General features: G+C 44.1%; 1 protein-coding gene across 1 annotated transcript in view; it reads left to right on the plus strand.

Annotated features, from left to right (window-relative positions):
- Positions 1 to 2,367: 2,367 nt before the first annotated feature.
- The window catches only part of NCOA1 (nuclear receptor coactivator 1), a 210,856-nt gene continuing 200,182 nt past the window's right edge, over positions 2,368 to 13,041 (plus strand). The window contains exon 1 of the mRNA XM_037066809.1: positions 2,368 to 2,719. The gene's annotated coding sequence lies outside the window, so the exon portion shown is untranslated. The remainder of the gene's footprint in view (positions 2,720 to 13,041) is intronic.

Consider the following 13,041-nt stretch of genomic DNA (forward strand, 5'->3'; position numbering starts at 1 on the left):
CAGAAAGCATAAGGGGGCTTGCCAGAGGCAGGGGGAACCAGAGTAGGGAGTTACTGTTTTAGAGTTTCGGTTTTCCCAGATGAAAAGAGTTACGAAGATGGATGACAGGGGCAGCTGCACAACAAGGAGAATGTATTTAACTGAACTGCACACTTGAAATGGTTAAGCTGCTAAATATTGTTATGTGTATTTTCACACACACACACACACACACACACAAAGTGGGTTAGTAATTTTTTGGCAAGTGATTAGGATTTGTAGAAAAAGAAGACAAAGTCAAAGGGTTTAACTTCGGAGTTTCACTTAAGAAGGAGCCTCACCCTGGAAGAGGAGTTCTTTCTTTAGCATCTATGGATGGTTCTGGCAATATAAGTAATACTGTAAATTTTATTCACTATTCAACAAAATCTCAGCACTGCATGTCCTAAGGATGATTTCAAGGTAATTGGCACTGAGCTGCGAGTGTTGGAGACGGAGGGGGGATTGCTGGGAGGAGAATGAGGTATTATTAACAATTGAAGTCTGGAAACAAACTAAAGCCATCTAAGTGAGAGGAAAGGAGCGGGGGAAAAATAAAACCTTGAGGACTCCAACATTGTATGACTTTGTAAAAAAGCAGAAGCCAAGAAAAGTGCCAGCAAAGTCAGGTCAGTAAATAGGTAGAGAAAGGAGAATGATGTAGAAGACAGAAAGGAGAGTTTCAGAAAGGAGGAGTTAGCAGTAGCAAGCGCTGCAGAAAGTCCACACGACGGGAGGACTGAAGTGTCCACGGGATTTGGCAATCTGCATTCACTAGTTCGTAGCCCCGGGCTTGGGGGTGGGGCGGGGGAGGGCAGTCAGCATCACCTACGCCAGTGGCTGGCTCACTTGCAGGCGCTTCCTCACAGTCTGGGTGGGAGGCAGCTCCTACAGCAGGGGACGGAGCTGGCTCTTACTGGGGATGAGGACTCCGCAGGTGGCTAGAGGTCTTGCTAAACCAGGTGAGGGCGAGCACTAATGAAATGCTCCTAGGGTCCCAGTAACAAGTTTTTGACCAGAATGACTGCATAAATGAATGGAGGTGGGGTGTGGGCTAAAGGTTGTTCAATGCGAAGGGCAGAAAGAGGACGCTGATCCGGGTGTGGCCGCGAACGGTAGCAGGATGGAATACCTGTCTCGGGAGGAACTTGCCCACTGAGTTCTATGTGGGGAAGACTTCCCCACAGACGGGCCGGGAAGGTTGGTGTCTGTCTTCAAGACAGAGTCAGGTTTCAGTTAGAAGGTGGGTTGAAGAAGGGTTTAGGATTTACAGAGGTTGCTTTAGGGTAGAAAACGCCGCAAGAGAAAACAGCGGAAAAGCTTGGGGGACCGCAGCCACAGGACAGGACTGAGGTAGGGGACGGCCGGCCAACTGGGACTGAGGGTGCGAGAAAGGACAGATGTCAGCTTCACGGAGCGCCGTGCGGCCAGTGACTCAGTCACCCTCAGGACAAGCCTTTTGAACGGGGGATGCTTTCCAGATAAAGCCATCGTTGCTCAGAAAGCCTGTTCAACAGCTGTTTGATTCCTGTGGTGACAAGGCACACTCAACTTTTGGAAGTAGCACTTCCATTACAGAATTAAAAAAAAAAAAGAAAAAGAAAGGTGTGCATCCCGTTGAAGAAAAAACTCTGTCAATGTTGGACATTTAGGGCAATTCACAGAATTGCATAGCTAGACGTGTCAGTAAGATCTTTTCGTCTGTAATACGAAGGGGGCAGATGATCTTTCTTTCCCCTTGTCTAACAGCCTCTGAAATCATCTAGACAACCGCCTCCCAATTTTACAGAATAAAAAACGAGGCCCGCGGGACGTGTCTCGCTCAAAGTAATGCAACAAACGAGTGGAGGGCCGGGCCCAGGACCGCCTGCTCCCCGGCCTCTGGCTGCTCCACAACCTTCTCGGAAAGATAAGAGCAGCGGGGGGAGGCTGCAGGCCCCGCGGCCTAGCCGAACGCACCCCGGGGTTCCAGGCCGCTTCCCGGCAGCAGTCGAAGGAAGGAACGCCCCGAGGGGAGGGCAACAGCGAGGGCCTACTTTCCCACACTTCGTTAGGACGCGGGAGGGGGAGGCAGCGCGGCAGCACTCTGGGGCCTGCGGCCGGCAGAGGGCGCGGGGCGACTCCTCGCTCGGTCGCCCGGCCAGTTGGGAGCGCGCCGACCCACGCGCGCCGTCGGAGCTTACGGGCACCGGGTCGCCGGGGCCCGACCCGGCGGAGAGAGGCAGGGGAGCGCGGCAGGAGGGGCGGGGCGGGCGGCGAGGAGCGGACGGGGCGGGGCGGGGCGGGGCGGGGCGCGGAGGGGGCGGGGCCGCGAGCGGGGGGCGGTGGCGGCGGCGGCGGCGGCGGCAGCGGCGGCGGAGGAGGAGGAGAACATGGCGGCCACGGAGAGCGGCTGAAATGCCTGTTCTTCAGACCCGGCGAGCAGGAGTCTGACGCGGTTAGCTCAGCCCTCCCCTCCGACGGCTGGACCGCGGCCTTGAGCGCCTCGGCCGCTCTGTTCCCTGCTGCTCCCTCGAGTGGAGCCTGTGCCTGGTTCGTTCTGCATCCCCCTGCGGGGGGACCCCTGCTCCGGAGGAGGGGGCCAGAGAGCCGCGGCGGCGGCGGGCTCCCGGCCCGTGGAGCGGTGGAGGCCGCGGCGCTGCCGCCACGGTCGCGGGTGAGCGCGGCGCCCGTCAGCGCGGCCCAGAAGTGGCGACGGCAGGTGAGTGGCGGGCGGCGGGCGCCTAGCCTCCCGGTGGGTGCAGCTGTCATGAGCCGCGCGGCCGCCGAGGCCCTAGGGGGCGGGGAGCAGCTGGCGCCCCTCCACCCCCCGCTCTCCTTTCTCTCCGTTCCGCTCCCCCCCTCCCACTTTCCCCGAGTTCTTCCTCGGCCTTGCGCGGCTGGAGGGGGCGGAGGTCGCAGCTGTCACGGGCACCAGCTGGGGGCTGCTCCCGCGGAGGGAAATTGCTGTAGCAGCGAGTTCTCTGTCCCCTTTCCCAGTTGCCCTAGTTAGCGCGGACAGGGCGAGCATCCGCGGAGGGAGCGCGAGGCTCGCGGCAGCCGGCCGGGCGTGGGGAGCGGCGCCCCGAGCCCGCCGGCGCTGCCCGCCGCCGAAAGGGGGAGCCGGAAGTCGACGCGGGCGCCCCTCGGCCCCGGCGAGCGCGGTGACCTTGGCCGGCGGGTTACCCTCTCCGAGTCTTGCTAGCCCGGACCGCGAAATGGGGATGACCATGGGGATCCTTTCTGTAAGCGCAGCCTTCGACGGCGCTTCTATTTTACCCTGGTTCAGTGGCTTTTTCATTCTCCCGAGGAGGGATTTCGGAAGCAGAAATGGGATGGATAAGTGAGATTTTCCTGTTAGGGCTAGGGTTTGGTCCCCTTCCCAGGATTCTGCTGAGAGGACCTAGGAAAGGGGAGCAAACGTGTTGATTGGACGATTGGGAGGTGCGATAGTTAATGGTCAGCGACAGAACTCTTGGAAGAGAAATGGAGAAACCGGACACCAGGGTCCCTAGTCCTTACTACCCAACTATGGGGTTCCCCCCACCCCGCCTTGTTTTCATTTATTTATTTATTTTAAAGCAGTCATTCCCATGGGCTAGACGCTGTCTGGGCTGACGATCTTAGAGGGAGACGGAGGGCTTGACAATAAAGCCTGTGTGTGTGACAAGGGCGTCCACAGTGCTGTGGCTGCAGAGTTTGGTGGGGAGGAAAACTTTAAGCAGAAGGATTTTTGAGCCTTTCATGCTTGGCTGTCCTTTATTGTACAGGCCTTGAAGAGGCAGGTGTCCTTGTGGAGGTGACATTTTTTCTTTTAAGGCGGTGAGTTTTTTAAAGTCGCGTATGATAATGGTGAATGAAGGGTTCTTGGGTGAATTGCAGCCCCAGCACCCTTTGTAGGTGCCCAGAGTAATCTTTGTGGCCATGATTTGTTGAGTGCTGAGGTTTACACCTCAGCGATTAAGACATCAAGTGTCTGTAAAACATTGCTGGGGGAAGCCTAGATTATACTGGACCGTTGTAAGGATGGACTTCAAGGGTTAAATTTGTTTGAGGTGTTGTCTCCTCTTCTGGAATTGGTTGGAGGTTAGTCTCAAAAAAAAAAAAAAGTTGGCCAAAGGGGCCTCTCAGCTTATTTCACAGAAACTGTGATGTAGTAGGAAGGGGGTCAGATTTCTTCACGTTGAGTATAATGTGAAAAGAAAGTATTTGCTTGGGTCTTTTGGCTCCTCAGCTAGGAATAGTTTTGGGTTAAAGGTAGCAGTGGGGTGTGATTCAGCTTAATAAATGTGCTTCCTTGAACTGTTTGTTATAAATGAAATACAATTGGAAGTATGTGTATTTTATCCCCTGTACTTTGTGGAAAGGTCTAATTTGGTTTTATGAACTAGTCTCTGAAATGTTTTCCTTCCATTTCTTATTTAGACTTTATGGTTTGGGAACAGTGGATCAAAGGGGGGTGCTGAATAGGAAATACATCATTTGAAGAGAAAATGCAGGGGTGCTGCTAATGAGAACAGGTGTTTGGTTTGATTTTTACAGACATTTTGCACTGCTATTTTATTACATTTATTTAACTCACAATGAAGTTTGATTTTTAAGGTGCAAAACTTGAATTTTGCATAGTATATAGTTAGTCTCTTCCTCGTTTCTTTCTGAGAAAATCTGTAGGATTGTATCTAATATATTACTTTTTGTGTGCTTTACACCAAGGGTGCGTATTTTAGATCTGCATTTTTGGGTAAGTGGTTTTATTGAAGAAAAGTGCCTGATGAAACTAATGGTGATTGTTCCACTTAAACTGGGATTATATAGACAATGCATTTTTCTCCCTCTTTCTGCCAACATTTGTTTTTCTTTCTCCCTCAATTCCAGGGTTTCATTTCTAGAAATCTGGGCTGGAAAGAGAAGCAGCAGTTTGTATAATCCTAAGACTTTGCTTATACCAGGAAGCTGCAAGGGTAGCATGAAGTGGGTGTGATATAAAGATACTGCTACTACTTAAGGCATTTAACTGTTAAGGGAGTCTAAGGTCAAACTTTAAATTTTGTTGAATTTCCTGTTTTCTGTGTACGTGTTAATCTTTTGGTGGGCAGACGATTGGGTTGCTATGGTGCTGACTGGTATATCTTGTGAAAGCAATGGCAACATTTCATGCTTTTCCTCTATAGGGAGGGTGGTAAACAAGCCTAAATAATTTAAAGATGTTCCCAGGATGGAATGTTCTTTGCATGTACTCTTGATCCTGTTAATCCAGTGATTGGTCTGCACCAGGGCTAAATATTGAGTAAGTGATGAGGGTGGTATAGAAGTGCTGAAAGGTGGAGTGGGGGAGAGAGGATATAAGACAGTCTTTTTTTAAAACATTTCATTTATTTATTTTTAGAGAGAGAGGAAGGGTGGAGGTGGTGGGGGGGAGAGAGAGAGAGAGGGAGGGAGGGAGAGAGAGAGAGAGAGAGAAAGAGAAACATCCTTGTGAGAAACATCAGTTGGTTGGTTGCCTCCTGCACATGCCCTGACTGGGGATCAAACCCAGGTAAGTGTCCTGACCCGGAACCCAAGCAGCAACCCTTGGGGTTCCTTTGGGGGCTGACCCCCAGCCAACTGAGCCACACTGGTCAGGGCTGGGCATTCTTTGAAACTCTTTTCTCTGTTATACTATATATCGGAATATGGTTTATAATGGGTTTTTAAAGAATATTTTAGCCTTCCCTTCTCTGTTGTCATCAATTTTACATACCTTTGCTAAAGAGATTTTGCCTTTGTTCCTTACTTTAGTTTATCTTCTTTGCCTCATTCTCCAAGGGTGCCACATTGTTTGAATATACAGCATATTTCATGGAGGTGGTTGGCTTTGAGCTGTATGGCCCTACCATGGCCCTCCTTTTAGGGCAAGAATGGGAAGTCAATAAAAGTACACACCCGAGTAGAATCCCCTAAGTCATGGGGTGTGGGAGATCCTCAGGGTGCTCAGTATTGTCTTGGCAGTGATTTTTGCCTTCTACATATGATAATTAGGAATTCTCAGAGGGTCAGCCAGTGCTTTCATGGCAGAAGTCCAAACATGTGATGGGCTCCTCTTTACATTCCCTGTAAGTATCAGGCACTTACAGGGAGTGTGGGGTTGGGGGAGATACATGTGTTTCAGGAGTTGAACAACACAGCACCCTATCCACTCTGGGCGGAACTATATACATTTCTCCCTACCTGTACAACTTTCCTACTTATTTAGAGAGACTAACATGGGGGTCCAACCTTTTGGCGTCTCTGGGCCACACGTGCAAGAAGAGAGTTGTCTCAGGCCACACACTAAGTACACAAACACTGATGAAAACTGATGAGCAAAATAAAAGGTTTTAAGTAAATTTCTGATTTTGTGTTGGGCCACATTTACAGCCATCCTGGGCCACGGGTTTGACACCACTGGTAGACTATAGAGAGGGGCTTCTTCATTGCTTCTCTTCCAGGTTAGCCAGCAGCTTAGCCCTTCAGTCACTGAAGATCGTCCTCGTGGTTTCTGACCTTTTTTCTTATCATGGGAGATGAGATCTAGTGATTTCAAGCGTTCCCTTTTCTTTTCTTTATATTTTAGTTAGACTCGGTGCCTTTCTCTCATCATAAGGGCTCATAAAAAGGCTTAGTGGCAACTGGGTACCATTCTTGGTTGCTTCTGGACATTGTTTCATGAGTGTACAGTATTTTATTAATATAGAGTATAGAATGATTATCTTTTATTTCTGCTGGATGGATATGTGATTAAATAAAATAAATTATTACAAAACACTGACACCAACATCTAAGTCCAATTCTAGAAGTACAAGTAGAGTGGGCTGTTGTATCCATGCTTCCTCCCCCGTACCCCCATCTGCAATACAGTATTTTTGCGGCTTCTTGAAGTGACAGGCTTTTAGAAAAGCTTAGTGTAGTTTTCTATTTCAAGGTAAATAGCTTGTGCCAAAACAGAAGCTGTAGATGCTCAAGAAGTTGTGGACACTTGAAATTAATCAGCTTAATGACCGTCATTCTTAGATGTACTGTTTTTTTTAGTTAAAAGCTTTTTTAAATCCTTACCTGAGGGTATGCTTACTGATGAGAGAGAGAGAGAGAGAGAGAGAGAGAGAGAATGTGCAAGAGAAAGAGAAAGAAACATGGGTTGGCTGCCTCCCATATGTGCCCAACCAGGGATCGAACTTGCAACCTAGGTGTGTGCCCTGACCCGGTATAAAACTCACAACTGTTTTTGGGACGACACTCCAACCAACTTAGTCACCTGGCCAGGGCTAGATGTACTATTAATATTTTTATCTAATCACTCCCTGTGGATTTATTTCATTGTAGAGGGTGGGGAGGTTGGGCTCTATTAAGAAATCTTTAACCTGACCATTGGGGACTGACTGTATTGCTAATCATGGGTGCAGCACAGAGGTGAAATGCACCTATTAACAGGACCAGAATTTTAAAAACACTGGATTATTCAGTGTTTCCAGAGTGATACTTCATTTTTGCTCTACTAACTAGTAATTTTGAAACAGTTTTTAAGCTTGCTTTAGAAGTGGAGGTTTGACTTCAGACAAGGGATAGTGTACTAATCTCCCAGATGCTGAGTAGCTATAATCTTGGGCTAGTTACTTACCCATAATAAACCTCAGGTTTTCATATTTAAATTTGGAGTAATGTACTGACTCTCACTCATGCTGTGGTGATCTTTCACTTATTGTATTAAATAATAAGATGTGTCTAGCATAATGATTGATAAATAGTAAGACTTTAATAATGCTTTCTCACATTTCCATAACCTAAACCCATCACCAAATTCTCTGATTCTTTCATTTGCAGTTTCTTGGGTTCTCTGGTTCTGTGATCTGGTCCTCGTGCCACTTTGCACATGTAGTAATGAGTGTCACACCAACTCTGCAGCCTGAGCTCATCCTTAAATGAGCATGTTAGCCTGATTTTACATTGCTTCTGGCGCTAAAATTCTATAATTTTTTGGTTTATAGCTGTTTGCCTGTATTCATTTGCCTAATTCATTCTACATATAAATGCTGGAAAAAATTCCTTTCTAAAATATCTTTTGATGTTATTGTTTTTAGTGGAGACTCTGTGGACAGATTTATTAAATGTAAATCATTTAAACTGTTGTTGTGTTTCTTATTCCAGAAAATTTGCTTTAGGTTGCATAGGCAGAAATGCTTTGTAAACTGTAAGGTGCTGTGCACGTGAAGACTGTATTATAATCACTCATAGATATCCTAATTCTTTGATTTTGCATATTTCACTTTCTTTATTTAAATTGTACTTCCTTTTCCTTTATCTCTTAGCCTTCAAAAACAGAGTCAAATCTGGTGTTCTCTAGAGACTTTGATTTTTATCACCCCCTTAGCATTAATTACTCAGTTTATTCTATATATTTTTCTTCTTTTTTAAAATGTGATTCTCTTTTTAGTGTAGATCATATTGCTTTTATTAATTAGATTAAGGCATTCTAAAGATGGTAGGAACCACAACATTTAGAGTAAAGGGACTTTAATGGTAATTTAGGACAACCTTGGTATTGTAGATGACCAGAAGGCTAAAGCTGGGAATCTATAGTACTTTTCATGGGTCACACATGCAGTGGCATTACTTGGGCAAGAACTGAGTTATTTGGCTTTCAGTCTTCTTTGCAAGAGTTATTTCTTATATTTGAAAGGTATTGCAAAGAGATTTTAAATTTTAAGAATTCTAGCAAGCTTTTGAGTAATATATAAGCTAGGAGGAAAGGAATATTTTTACTTTTTGGCCAAAAACTGACTTGTCAACTATTGTACTAAGGCATTAACTATAACTGCTCTCTCAAAAACTACAAAAGCACCTGGAGAGAAATGTCTGCTTTTCTTGTGTGGCCGTCATTCAGCGTCAGCAAATACTTGCTAGTGCTGTCTCGGAGACACACTGTAGTCAGGTTCTGTGCTTGCTCTGCACATACGTTTTGTAAACAAGGAAACAAGGCTGGGAGAGGTTAAGTGACTGGTGTAAGTGCACAGTTGTAGCATGACATTCAAGGCCTGGTCTTCTCACTTGAAATCACAAGCATACCTTTAAATTGGCTTCTCTCCCAGCATGTCGGCTGCACTTGGCCACACTGTAGCTTCTTTCCTTCCGGGACTCTCTGTTCTGTAGATGTGCAGTGAGGACTCGTGCAGTCTCATGGCTTTCTGATGACCCAGGTGCCATATGTGCCAGTTACTTAGTGAAAATGTCACTTTAAGATTTGTGCTGTTTCTTACCTCACTTTTGTACTTTAGTAATGTCGATTCTTGAGTGTTTCTGTCTAGGTAAGCTTATCTTTCAAGCATTGGTTCTGGATTCTTAGCAATAAAATGCTGCCTCTCAAGTTTTGTTAGTAAATAGCTAAAACTTAGGGTATTTCCCCCCCACTTAGAATAACTTGCTTGGTTATTCTCTGTGTTTCTACTTGTGCTTTGAATGGTTGATCTTATTCTGTTAGCTTTAATATATTACATCTTACATATTTGGTTTGCCTATGTGGTTAACATATTTACAGGCTTTTATTATCCAGCATAGATTTGATTAACAGAAGCTATTCTATTGTGAATGTGTGTGTATATATAATGATAACACACCATATTTGACCAAATTGTTGAAGGATGAAACGTCCTTGCCTTTTCAAGGCACCTGTAAGTGTAATATTGACTTGACTTTGGTGAGTTTGGAGGAAACAAGGGAAAAGTTATTTGTTCTGCAAAGTCTTTCATACTGCCTTCTCCATTCCAGATGTTATAGGAAGTCTGTAGTTGGATTTCTAAGTAGTTGCTCAATCGTTCGTTCAAGACATAGTTATATGAAGCCGTGGCAGTGTAGCTCAGTGGATTGAGTGCAGACCTGCGAACAGAAGATCGGGGTTTGATTCCCAGTCAGGGTACATGCCTGGGTCGCAGGCCAGTTCCCAGCAGGGGACACACGGGAGGCAACCATACATTGATATTTCGCTCCCTCTCTCCTTCCCTTCCCCTCTAAAGATAAATAAAAAAAAGACATAGTTATATGAGTACTTAGTTTGTTCAAGGGGCTGTGTTGTTAAAAGATACGGAAGTTAAATGATAAAATATAGATCCTGTTCTTAAGGGGATTATGACCTAACACAGGATTCAGGAAAAGAAGTAATTTTTCTTTGAGAGAGATCAGGGCAAGTTTTGTGGAGGGCCTGGAGGTGGACAAGAACATTGAAGGCAGGGGATGATTTCTATATGAATGAGGGCGAGGAGAGCAGTCTATTCAGGAAGATTAAATAGCAAAGATGGAAGGAGGAGTGTGGCACCTGCTGAAGTGGGGGAGGGGAGGGACCCAGGAGGTCTAGGTGCAGTAGGCAGACACTGAAGGGCTGTCATGGTGACAGGGGCACAGCACAGTATGTAGGTCCAGATGAAAATGAGGAATGTCAGTTTTCCAAATTTATGTGGCTCTTTTTAGACTGTTTTGGTACCCCCAATTTTATGTTTTCATAGTTTTAAAAATGATTCCATATGTAAGATCCATCACACTGGAAACTTACTAATTCATTTTTTTGTATATTTGAGAACAGACTTTTTCTAAAAAATAGAAGTTAGTACAAAATGTTTTTCACTGGCAGTATCTATTTTTTAAAAATATACTTTATTTATTGACTTTGAGAAACAGAGATTGAGATTTGTTGTTCCACCAATTCATGCATACATTGGTTGATTCCTGCATGTGCCCTGACTGGGAATTGAACCTACGAACCTACAACTTTGGTATATCAAGATGATGTTCCAACCAACTGAGCTACCCTGCCAGGGCTGTTTTTTTCTTTTAAATGATGTATTATCATTTGGCATTCTTAAGAGGATACAGTGGACTTGTTTTTTAAGTGTAAAAAATGTTGTGTCCTTGTATAAATATATTTCACTGTTTAAGTGAAATTGGTCATGCAAGATGAAAGACCCTGGCTGTCAGTGTAGTTCATGACTTATTTTACTGATTTACTTATTCCTTGCCACATTACAGGACTTAAGGCAGGGTATGTCATGAGAAGTCTTGGACCTTGTTCTGGCCCTGTTCGACTGAATCACCAGCCAGCGTGACACAGAGGGAACAGTGTTGAAGACAGTTGCTGTCATGGAAGGTGCTGCGGTTGTGTCTTTTGCCACACTGGTAGTAATTCAGAGAAGGATACAGTACCTTTAAAGATAACTCCTGTAAATTTTGATAGTGTGCAAGGGAAGTTAGTTGGAAGGCAGTGATAGATACAGCGCTTTGACCCCTGGGAGCGCTGGCGCATTTGGAGTGGTGTTCTCTAAAGTAGGGTTGACATGAACCGAGCTGGGAATCTGAGGTCTGTTAGGAAGTTTTCTTTCCATTCAGTCAGTCAGTTGTGGTGGTTTACAGTTTATAGGAACATAGGGAATTGGATTTTTGGATTTATTACTTTATTTTTTTATAAGTAACTGTTTTAAAATTTATCTATTCTTTAAAGATTTTATTTATTTATTTTTGGACAGAGAGGAAGGGAGGGAGCAAGAGATGGAGAGAAACATCTCTAGCCTTTGTAGCGCGGTTGCCTCTAGTGCATCCTGCTGGGGACGAAGCCCACAACCGAGCATGTGCCCTGGCTGGGAATCAAACAGTGACCCTTTGGTTGGCAGGCCAGCGCTCAATCCACTGAGCCACACCAGCCAGGGCTATTGTTTTAAATAATAGACTCTTAACATAGTTTGTATTGCAGTAGGAAGTCACCGTACAGATCTTTTGTGTAATATTTTATGGACGTTAACTGGTCGTTTTGAGGCAGAAGGATTAAGAATTGTCCAATTTAAAGATGACTTACTCATTTTTCTTTCACAAAAACCCAAATGTTCCAAATTTGGTGACATTTTCTGTGACAAGTGGCTGTTAGTCGTGTGCTACCTATACCTAGCAGATATGTTTGAAAACTAAATACACTTAATATGTCTCTTTGGGATGATGATAAGCTTTTAACAGTGACTCAAAAAGTAACTATGTTTCAAAAACAAAATAAAATTCAATATTATGAAAGAGGTTATTGAAAATGGGTGTTTAGAATTACATCCATTATTATTGTATTTAACTGCTGAAAATGATGTGTGTTCATTTTAAGAATAGATATATGTATTTATATTTGAATTTGTCAACAACATTTTCTAATCTGTATAAAAACCTTGTAAAGAAAGAATTTCAGTGGTTTTGGGTCCACTGGCTGAAAATATAAAAAGCCAATACCATCTAATTAGTTAGTAAGAACAACTGATTATCATCAGGAAATATGGAAATGCACTAGTCGAATTTTAGCAAAAAACCTTTGCATAAATGGTGAATGGGATCAAAAATTGAGTATCATATTTTATTCAGTGCAGCAAGTGATGCAGTTCTTCCCTTTGGTTTTTCTCATCTGTGTGAAGTCTGTTTTTTGGCTAGGATACCCATTCTAGTTAAATAAAATAGTTATTTATTATAAAAATGAACTGAATTTAGAACTTGACTTTCAAGCTGCTGTATTACAAAATGTGAAGGGAAAATTAAGAAATAACAAACCATGTTCAATCACATTACTCTCACCAAAAGTAGCAGTATAATTTCATAATAGGAAGAGCACAAATCTGTGTTATCAGTAAGTAAAATAAATGTTTAATAATTGTTTATTTTATTACAATAAATGTCATTATTTAAAATTTTTATTTTTGTGTATGCTTTACAAGGCATACACAAAATTTATATGGTCTTTACATAATTTATTGGTCTGGTGTGCCATGTATGCATTTAAATTATTAATATATATGGCTTCCTATTTAAAAATCTTTTAGACTTTGAGGTGTATGATAAAAATGGTTATGATTTTTATATCATAGGTTCTTAAGTAAGGACCCTTGGAGTTCATGGACTAAAAGTCTCTGTTTAGGCTTTAGGGAGTCTGTGAACAATCTAAAATTGTATGTAAAATTTTGTGAGTCTATGCATTTCCCTGGGGAGAGAGGCTGTGGCTTTTACCAAATTCCCAAAAGGGTC

This window comes from Sturnira hondurensis, unplaced genomic scaffold (genome assembly GCF_014824575.4).
Source record: "Sturnira hondurensis isolate 20B ecotype Veracruz unplaced genomic scaffold, ASM1482457v3 Scaffold0016663, whole genome shotgun sequence".
Taxonomy (NCBI): domain Eukaryota; kingdom Metazoa; phylum Chordata; class Mammalia; order Chiroptera; family Phyllostomidae; genus Sturnira; species Sturnira hondurensis.